This window comes from Dreissena polymorpha, chromosome 4 (genome assembly GCF_020536995.1).
Source record: "Dreissena polymorpha isolate Duluth1 chromosome 4, UMN_Dpol_1.0, whole genome shotgun sequence".
Classification (NCBI taxonomy): Eukaryota; Metazoa; Mollusca; class Bivalvia; order Myida; family Dreissenidae; genus Dreissena; species Dreissena polymorpha.
Genome location: NC_068358.1, coordinates 96,846,877 through 96,858,847, shown reverse-complemented (window position 1 = coordinate 96,858,847; position 11,971 = coordinate 96,846,877).

The following is an 11,971-nucleotide window of genomic DNA, read 5'->3' as shown; positions in this document are numbered from 1 at the left end:
ACATATCAAATAAATGCAAATGCTTTATGTATTTTGTGAATCTTTTTTTAAATATTGGTTGTTAACACAAACGTTACAAATAAAGTACAAGGCAGTTGTATCCCATAAGCTGGTTTTCTCATTCAATTAATTAGTGAAAGATCATGCTAACTTTCAGTCTTGTAATTATTAATAATTTTGTATGCGACATCTTCATGTATAATAATAACACGTACGTTATTGCTTTTGTTGTATAATTATAACAAAGAGATGTTTGTAAACCATGTTTGCCCCCCCCCCCCCCTTCCAAACTGACATGACTTTTTAATGATGACAATCAAACACAGTTATATATCAGACAGCAAAAAAAATCAAGATATGGTGGATTCAGCTGTCTGGAAAAGTTATTCGTAAACACCATGTAAAAAATGATTAATTGTCAATGCTTGAACACATTTTTCATTTGCATGATCATGTGTCTGAGTATTTTGCAGTTATTCTGAGAAAAAAAGTTGTCTAAATACCGACCAAATTGTCTGTATACAAACCATACGACCGCCCGACGGACAGGTGCACTTCAATGTTATCCAGCTTCTTCCGAGTGGGCAGGCTTTTTTCGCTCCATTTTGGGAATACGCCACACTGGAATTTTGGGAATTTCGCGTCGTGAAAACCCCCATTTTGGGAAAAAAATTATTCGCAAAATTGGCTCAATTGGGAAAAATGATCGCATGTAAATAGTGTTTCTTATATTTCAAAGAAGCCGTTAACTGGTAAATAACGACTATTTTGATAACTTATTATTAAAATTTTACAAAGTATTATGAACGTGAGATAAGTGCAGGTTTTTTAATCTGAATTTGGGGAAAAGGCCTGGCCTTTTTTGAGGTGAAAAAAATCGTGTGAAGCGCCGGATTTTGAGGAAAATAAGGAAAGTCTTAAATAATCATTAACATATTTTACAGCTTTTAAAACAAATTCAAGGAAACAGATAATTTAATTATGCAACACTTTCTATTTTCTACACCGGATCAGATAAACTTATATATTTTAAGTTAAAAAAAAAAATATATAATTTTTTTTTTTTTTGAAATTGGGAATTTTTTTTTCGATTGGGAAAAAAACAACCAAATTTGCATTGGGAATGGGGCCGAATTTCGGATCCGTAGCATAGGGCGGAAAAAGCCTGGTGGGGCATACTTGTATATATTATGTTGATTAAAATGACCCAGGGAATGAATCCACAACATTTTCTGCGATTATTCCATATTAAATGGTATGGAACTACTTTCCCAACATTAGTGTAGGTACGGCTCATAACTTTTTTAGAATAACCTTTAATTATTTCTTTCTATCGAGAGAAAACAATTTGCTTTGGTAGTAGAATGTGGAACATTACTTAAATTATATGAATATTAAATGGCTTTCAATAAAAAAATTGAAGTACGAAAAAATATAACTAAACAATAAATGTTGTGTAATGCATAATTGATTTTCACACTGACATTCAATTATTTGAAAAACCTGTGTTATTTATTAAAACTTTGTGAAGAATTTCAAAATTGTATGATGGTCATAATGTCTCTTAAATGTTTTAGACTAAGTTGTATTACCTATAGTTATTTTGAAATTTAAATACAAGAATGTCTCCTAACCATAGTCGTTATCTTAAATGAAATATAGTGAAATATCATATACTTATCATGTAATAGTTGATTAAATAACCAATAAACATTGCCTCTAAGAACGATAAATACAAAGACTTCTATTGACCTATAATTCATGTATTTCTTCCCTTAGACTATTTCAGAACAAATTGATTAAACAAAATTCGCTTCGACTTCAGACGATGTACTATTTTCCAAATTCCTTGCCACAGATCTGAAAAAGTTTAAACAACGTGCAAAACCTTGTACGAAATATTCTAAGCATGTTATCAAACAAAAAAGGTTGTATTTATTTCGTTGTTTGTCGTCTTGAATAGCAAACACGTCAAAATAAAGTATGTTCAGACGATGTACAACTTTCATTGTTTATTGTTCCTGAATGTTTGAGAAAACTACAGAAATCTAAGAAAAACGACAATTACCAGAGTACATAAGGCGACTAAGCGGGTACTTTGCGCATAGTTATATATTTTGATATTATAAAATATGAGAATACCTTGATTTTCGTCGTCAAGCTTTTTCCGCCATTTTGTGCGTACGATGTTCTTTTGTGATCACGTGATTCCCCGCAGTGATTAATTTTGTTCACAATCATTGGAGGGCTTGTCATGAGAAAGAATTCAAGAGTTCAAAGGTCAAAATGACCATAAATGATAATGGCATAATAATTATTAAAAATCGCCATAAATTAGATTCTCTTGTTTTGTGCAGACAACATACAAAATAGTCACGCCTGTGACAAAGCTCTAGTTTTCAATTCGTCTAGCTACTGGGTGGATCTTGCTTAAAATTTCAGTTGAATGAATAATCGTTCTATGAAGTGATCGCGAAGAAAGACATTTTTTTTTCTGCGACAAGTTTTTGCAGACTGATCTCTTTGTGTTTGATCTTTAGATCCCGAAACTTGTGTTTTGAATTCTTCGTTTAATACAAGATGGATATCGCTTTGACAGTTTCATGACTTTTATGTATCGAAGATCAGGAAGAAAATGAACATTTTATTAGACGTCATGACTTCTCAAAATTATGGCATTTTTATTTGTGTCAACACTATAATATACATTCAACATTTTGGGTGTTCAACTCCTCTGTGATTACTGTTAAGTTAAAGAGGGGTTGAAAGGACAAGGGTGGACTGTCGCTCAAACGTTCATAGTTGAATTACCTGTTCTACATAGGTTTATGATTCTTCTTACTCTTCGCACCTAAAATTCCATTCTTTATACTCCTCTACAAGTATGTGCGAAGTTCTGTCTCGGCCATATTTTGTGTAACATCACTTGCCACAAATGTATACGACCATAATACGACGTGTCGCTTGTAACACTCGTCTCAAAGATCGAGGTAATATTTAGGATCAAGTGTAAACATTAAAAATAAATAGCCTAAAAATTCCTGTTTAAACTAGTAGTTTGTTAAATAATCATGAATTAACTGGGTACAAATGTAAACCATCACAAGACGACGTTTCGCTATAACACCCGTGTCACTACCTCAACGATCATGATCGCACTTAGTTTAACGGTCATATTTGGCCATAAAAAGGCTTGAATGTTCTTAAGCTTTGAATTTCATCGTGATATTTTTTAATTAATGATTATCAAGAGAAGGCGTCATTTCGTGTGAAAAACATGTCTCTTCCTCAGAGGTTAAGATCACAACTCGAGGTATTGATCGAAACTGCCATAAGACAGCTCGTCTGGACTGTAATTTTATATTTAATCATGCCATTAAGAAGTTACTTTCACAAATGTATTTATTTTTATTTCTTCAAAATACACGAAGAGCTGAACAAATGATAACATCCAAGTTTACAATTGTTAAAGAAAACATAAGAGTAATATGTTTACGTAGTACGATATCTTACACTTCTTTAGCGATCAAGACTGTAAACATTGACATGATAAACAGAGCAAACTTATATACACATATTTTTTAACTATTATTTATAGGCGTGGAATTAAATTGATATTGTTAAGGAAAATAAATCTTGAGGTCAACGTAACGGAGAAATAACAGTACGCATGTGGTATAAACATTACGCATGTTATATCCTAGTGCATCAATGCATGCGGGGATGAGAGAATACGCATAACGCACAAACACATGTATTCTCAAACCAGTGCTGATCAAAACCTACGCGAAAATAATCTGGCATTCTAGATACGAAAACAAACGAAATTCTATAATAACTTCTGTTTACTGATTCTGTACTAATATCGTTGTGCGGCAAGATTGATAGCAACATAAGAAACAAACGGAGTAACATGTTACCAACATACATTCTAGAATACGTTATCTGAAGTATAAGCAACCACATTGCCCGAGCAAGTTGGTATAATAACGTTTGAAGCATTGTAAAATTTGACGCGCCTGCGTTGAGGAACGTTTGACACATCAATACGTCTGCTTGTTATATGCGGTAAACTGCAGTATTGTAAGTAGAAGTCTACCCCGCAAGTTTTAACGACGAGTGCCACTATGCTTGTTATGTGAGGATTATTATAAGGGCAATAATATGTTCACACCATCTTGAGCACTTATGACACTGTTCCGCGTATAATCTTGATAACATGCGCCGTACCGCTATATTAACTAATTTTAACTCTGGATGAATTTTGAGATTGCACAAGGCACATATTACGGTTCTTCGGCATTCTCGCGGACAAGCCTGTCTTTGAGTGCATATTTCCGAATACCCGGCTTCTCTTGTTATATTTGTGACGTGTCTCTGAAGAATGCTCTTCCAATTCATTTGTGACACTAAGGTCCAATTGCTCAAGTACAGATTTAGATATTCATTTAGATTATACTTATTACGTAACCTAAATATATTTGGAATAAATCCTTGGCATTCAAAATCATTGTTAAGGAATCGCGTCAGTCTATTCAGGAACACATGCTTAGCCAACTATCTACAAGGAAGTCTGCATAACTGTCCAATTGTTCAAAGGTCAAATTTTAAGTTTTCTTGCGTCAATACATGTTTCTAGCGATTCAATATCTAACACTGCGAGTGAAAAGTCATTGCTGGTAGAAAGTTTCACTGTATGCGTTTAACGCAAAACCTGTGTGCGTCCACAAGTCTTTTAATATCCGTTTGCGTGTATGTATTCCAGAGTTCACATCCGTAAAAAGCGTAAGGTATACGGGCAGACGGATTGTGTTAGTGTAAAACACTTAGTGTCAAAGTCAGGTTGTCGGATAAAAGTATATATTGCCGTGTGGGCTTCGCTTACACAACTATCCTGTGGGTGCAATATTGACTGTATCCCAGCAATCGGCTATAGTATTGTACATTACATTGGTTTGTTTTGGCAGATATTTGATTCTGATTCACGTGTGATGAGGATTAATTATTTTAGAAAGTTGCTGTCCACCGAAATACGTTATTTTCTGCAATCACGAGAAGATCGTCCAAGGGACTTTTATTGTTTAAAAAAAATATTTGTAGAAAGGAGCATTTATTTATTTATTTTTTTCTGTTAGGAATGTCGCCGAGCTATAGAATGATTTAAATATAAGCAACTTGTTATTTAAAATTAATGTACATATTTGAGGGATTATTGTTCCCCTTTTATACTTGAGCGATGTAAATTTTAGATTTTGTTATGCCCTTGGATCGAAAGATCGGAGGTATATTGTTTTTGGCCTGTCTGTCTGTCATTGTGTCAGTCATTGTATGTGTGTGTTACAAAACTTTAACGTTGGTTAAACCTTTATAACTCTTGCAATATTGAATATAGCAACTTCATATTTGGTATGCATGTGTATCTTATAGAGCTGCACATTTTGAGTGGTGAAAAGTCAAGGTCAAGGTCATCCTTCAAGGTCAAAGGTCAAATATGATTGTATTTTTCGTTCCTCAAACTTTTACCTTCGTTAAAGTTTGGTCATAACTTTATTTAATATTGAAGATAGCAACTTGATATTTGACATGCATGTGTATCTCATGGAGCTGCACAGTTTGAGTGGCTAAAGGTCAAGGTCCAGGTCATCGTTCAAGGTCAAAGGTCAAATGTATGGCTTAAAAGCGGCGCAATAGGGGGCATTGTGTTTCTGACAAACACATCACTTAATCCTCATGGTTTCATATAATGGTAAATCATCCTCAAATCCTAATCGCACCTATTATTCTTTTTTCATGTCATGCTCTTAAATATCTATTGTGTGTGTGTGTGCAGCCTATTAAATTTCTCAAACTTACATGAATAACAATATTGAAGATAATACATGCCTTGATGCACAGGGTAATGCTTGTTCAAAACACGTTACATTTTGCTGGAGGCAATGCAAGTGTTATAGGTCTCGAAATATAATTGCAATATTTCTGGACGCAAATTAGTGATGTAGTTAACTGTTCTCGAAAGATTCTCACATTGGCTTTCCAATTTTTTAACAATTTTGCAACGTAGTAGTTCCATGGATTTCTACGGTTGCTTCCTCATTTCTTTGGGCCATCATTACACTATTAGTTCATTACCACGTTTACTTCCTCCATTCATTTGGTCAGAAATATGATAGTAAGAAGTGCAAGTTTCTCCTTCATAGAAGGTCATTTCACTGAAAATAAGGATTGCAGTTTACCATGTTTAATCAGTTATTTCAATGGGTCAGTACATTTAAAATAACCTGTACGAAATGTTCCGCCCGGAATTGAAACGGAATTTTATTGACAGCTCCGCCTGGAAAATTGATGATTCCGCCCGGAATATAGTGGTTACAAGAAAGAATGTTTTCCAGGCTGAAACGAGGCGGAAACTTGGCGGAAAGGGGCGGAATTTGGGGCGAAATATGCTAATAAGGCGGAAAATATTAAAAATTATTTTTGCATGCTGAAACGGGGCGGAATATGCTAATTTCCGGGCGGATTCCAAGGGGGGGGGGGGTCTTATGAACTACTCCGGTATATACATAGCTCCTTAAGCTGCTGATGGATTGACGGACATTAAGAGGTCACAAACGCTAAAAAAAAACTTTTTTAAAATCACGTTGCTTTTTACCATTTTGCAATATTTTTATGATTTGAAATTTACAGATGCCTCGATTTCGACAAGGTATGATCTCCAAAAAAGATTGAATTAAATACGGCCGGGATGTTTGTAATGAATCAAAAACAACGACTTGAAAATTAGTATGATATCGTACGATGCTCAACTATACTGTTCGTTAAAAAAAATAAATACGCCCAGATACGATGCAATGCGATTGCGGTTGTAATTATCTTGCGTTATTTTATTGATGGAATTTACTATTAGACTTGATCCAAATGATATAAATACAATCCTTTGACCTGCTGCGTATTTTATTTTAGAAATATTTTTGTTTACCATTTAAGATTATCCACTATTAGCAAGACTGCTGTAAGATATTATATTAATCAGGAAGATCTCATAGGATCGCCATAATACGTTCACGATTAAGAACACGATCAAAATCTTTGCGTCGTTCCTAATTGTTGGAAATTATCGAGCACATATAAATCGCACATTCAACTTCATAAATATGTGATTGTCGCAGTTGAGTAGAGTAAATATTGGCTAACCAGTAGGCCATGTCCTAATAGGGTTCTCCATGCAACTGCCCTTGGATTAATTTTCACCTATACCAAGTTGTTCAGTAACTCAAGTAAGTAAATTGTTTCACTAGTCCTCAAAGATAAACTCAATTGAAAGTGTTCATATCAACCAGTTTCCATGGCAACCGCCACTCAAAATTGGAAAATGGACCAGGGCGACTATATCACATTATATTATATTATCATTATTATATTATATCTTATCGTAATACAAACAAATTAGTTTTTAAACAAAGGCTACACATTGTGCTTTATTTTAAAAACCAAATCATATATTTATCTCATTTGCATATTCATGAATATTAATGAAAAACTAACAAAATAGCGAAAAATACTACTTATGATCATTACTATGTAACTATACAATCAAATTTGATAACTTTGGTGTCTATACCTAGGTTTCAAGGAGCAATGAACACATAATGACCATCAGACATTGTTTACGTTTAATATAGTACACAAAAATCCAACATGTCGTCTAAAATGGCCGCCAAGATGGCCGCCAAAACCTATGTATGATCATAACTATGTAACTTTCCACTCAAAATTGATAAATTTTGTGACTATACCCAGGTTTTAGGGGGCAAAGCACACATTTATATCATCAGACATTGTTTTAGTTTAATAAAGTACACACAAACGCAACATGGCGTCAAAAATGGCCGCCAAGATGGCAGCCAAAACCTATTTATGATCATAACTAAGCACCTTTCCACTCAAATTTGATAAATTTTGTGTCTATACCCAGGCTTCAGGGGGCAAAGCACACATTTATATCATCAGGCAAAGTGTAAGTTAATTATGTGACACAGAAATCCAACATTGTGTCAAAAATGGCCGCCAAGGTGGCCGCCAAGACCTATTTATGATAATAAATATGTTACTATCCACTCAAATTTGACGAGTTTGGTGTCTATACATAGGTTTCAGGGGGCAAAGAACACATTTAGATCATCAGGCATTGTAAAAGTATATTTCATTACACACAAATCCAAGACAGCATCCAAAATGGCCGCCAAGAAGACCGCAAAAAGATATTTATGATCATAACATATAACTATGTAACTATCAACTCAAATTTGATGAATTTGATGCCTATAACCAGGTTTCATTGAGCAAAAAATACATTAATATCACATTTATATCATCAGACAAAATGTAAGCTAATTATCTTACACAGAAATCCAACACGGCGTCCAAAATGGCCATCAACACAATACGATGGGCCACAAGTCCATAACTTGTTACTCAAACGTTATGGTTGTTTTGTAAAACGCCATAGTTTAGGAGACAATGACCACTTCACTCGAATTGAGGTTATCACTTAGCAGTTGAATAATCATAAAATACAATTTACGACATTTGGAAGAGAGAATGAAATAGCACATGACTTCAGGATAGGATCAGGTTTTATTAACTTCTGTAGACTTCATTTTTTACCGTTGCTGAAAATCATTTAAGATTAAATACAGCCTGAATAAGCATGAGTTCTTTCAAAAGGTTAATATTATACACTTTGTATTCCTTTGACTATTTATTTACATCAAAGCGGAAGTTGATGGTCGTATTGTCCCTTTAGGAGTAAAGCAGGATCAAGATGAGCAAATCTGTATCCTCGCCCACCAATGTTTTGGTGCTACGACGGGATCGTTATACTGTTGATTTAACAATTTCAACGTCTGCATCCCCTGAAGACAGAACAACATAGCATCCCACTATAGTCAGAGTTGTGCTGACCAGAGCAATCATGCCGGTCTTGTTTCTGTCACGAGACAAAAAGTTTTACTTTTTTAACATCAACATTCTGTTTCTTTGCTGAAACTCTTAATATGATTCACGTTTGTTTCATCGTCTCCGGTGCGTGTTGTCTTTTGTTATAATGACCGTCTTCGAAGCCATCGAACCCCACTGTCGCTTGTCCGTAATTCCTTTTTCTGAATCTACATAAGACTCGGCTAGTGCGTTATTTGAGTCGCCCTTCTCCATGGTCAACAATGCAGCAAAGTGCAACCATCATGCATCTGTTTCATGAATACAGTTTATCACAGCCTCACATTATGTGTCGCGATCTGAGGCTTATCTGCTGTACAAAGTATGTTCTTGGCTTCAAAGAAGGCAGCAGGATGGGAGCTCAGTTCATAAGACAATACGACTGAAAGGGAAGCATCTCCAGATTTTGACACCACCAGGAAACACTGGAACAGAAGAGCAGGATGAAAAGCACGGTCAGATGCGATCTTAACAGCCAAGCTATTCCCCAAGAGCTTTGGCTCTGTATTTTCTCGTAAATTTATAAGCAAAGACTGACTTTCGTATGATATCTCGTATGATCGTTTTCCAAACCGCCTAAATTGCACGAACATTCATATCTGACCCAGCCATTATCCCATTTACCATGTTTCTCAGAGTAAGGTCAGCTGTGTATGGTGAGCAGGTTGTAATCTGTGTCTGCATTTTCTCTAGATCAGAAGAAACTCCTTTGATGCACGCCTCAGTTGAGTCTTTGTGTTGTCGACTTGTAGTTAAGGTCAGTTCTGTGAAATCCTGCATCGCACTGTTGTGCTCGAATGTTGCAGATAGTGTCCAATTGGTTTGCATTTCCTCGGTCAGTCCACTGCCGCGAGTTAGACCACATGTGCTCTATAAAAACATCATTAATGTATTCTCAATGACAAGATAACATCCTAGCCCAGCCCAGCACAGATGTTTCCTACGAACAACGTGAAAACCAATACCAAACTTTCGATGAACATTCGGGTGCGTTTCCTCTAGGTTGCTTTTTTGCTGCAGATACATGTAGTAATAAGCAGATTGCAGGTAATGTGCCCAGCAAAGATGGATAGCTAGCGGACACTGCCTGCTAATGCATCAGCCAACACAAGTTCATGTCTCCTCTTCTCTGTAGCCCTCTCGAGTTTGATCAAAATCGCATAACATGTATTATCTGCTAGCGTTGTTTTGCCTCTAAGAAGGGCAGAGTACAAATCCTTGGCATGATCCAGAAGTATCTGAATGTCTGGATCTTCCTGGGTCCTGGCTGTGTATGTACTTTTCAACAAGAAGATGGTCTCGTGAAACCATGGACAGCTTTTCGTGTCAAAATGTGCACAATTGCATTTTTTTCCAAAGACAGCCTCAAGTATTTTTTTGAGAGCAGTTTCTTTCATGATGGATCTTTTGCCCCCCCCCCCCCCACAAGTTCACACGTTTATGAAACATCCCAAATTCTGAACAACATTTTCAACTATTTTGTGGCGCATCAATGATGATTTCGGCAGCCTTCCAATACAAGGGTTGGTCAAACGTTACAATGGTGTGAAGGTTGTGGCAAGGTTGCAAACTAAGGCTTATGTTGACAGAATGCACGCTTTGTCCCCATTGTTCATAATTATTAATCATGGGAAAGAATATCTTGCATCATTCCCTGCTAACTCAGTGTTGCCTGAAGCTGAACATATCGATCCTCTTGTCAAAATCCAGAAATCGCGGCAGGTTCAAACGATATCATTTTACATAACACGCATCACGTCAAAAGTAATGGACTTGTGGTCCTTCGTATTGTGTCGTTGGACGCCATGTGAGATTTCTCTCTAACATAATACACTTAAACTATGTCTGACAATCTCAATGTATTCTTTGCCCCTCGAAACCTCGGTATAGACACCAAAATCATCAAATGTGAGTGGATAGATATATAATGATGATCATTGATTGGTTTTGGTGGCCATCTTGGTGGCCATTTTGGACGCCATATTGAATTTGTGTGTACTATTGTAAACTTAAACAATGTCTGATGATCTAAATGTGTTCTTAGGCCCTTAAAAACCTATGTATAGCCACCAAAATAATCAAATGTTAGTGGATATTTACATAGTTATGATCATTTATAGGTTTTGGCGGCCATCTAGGCTGCCATTTTGGGCGCCATGTTGGATTTGTGTGTCCTATTGTAAACTTCAACAAGCTCCGATGATCTTTATGTGTTCTTTGCCCCTTGAAACCTAGGTATAGACACCAAATTCATCAAATTTGATTGTATAATTACATAGTTATGGTCATAAATAGTAATTTTTTCCCGATTTTGTTAGTTTCTCATTTATATTCATGAATATGCAATTAAGATAAATATATAATTTGGTCTTTAAAATAAAGCACAATGTGTAGCCTTTGTTTAAACACTATTTTGTTTGTATTACGATAAGATAAAGTATAATAATGATGTGATATAGTGGCCCTGGTCTGTTTCCCAATTTTGAGTGACGGTTGCCATGGAAACTGGTTGATATGAACACTTTCAATTGAGTTTATCTTTGAGGACAAGTGAAAAAATAATTTACTTACTTGAGTTACTGAACAACTTGGTATAGGTGAAAATTAATCCCAGGGGGTGCATGGAGACCCCTATTAGGACATGGCCTACAGCATTTAGGGTGTGATCCTTACTCATTTTGCCAAATACCAGTGTTGACAAGAGGACAGACCCTAGCGTGTCTCAATTAGCCTTAGCTTTCGCTGAAAACCAACTTTAAGAGACATATAAACAGTTTGTTAAAATTAAGATTAAAAATATTCGGTTATTTATGGATAGTCATTGTTTGCTATTTTAATAGGTTGAGATTTTTCAAAAGATATATTGGTTATAAAAATTAATTAATGTTTTGACGTCTTGTTGTTCAAATCTAAATAAATAAACACTTTGAACAAGACTCTTTATACAATTACATTTGAACTAAATACATTACTGCAA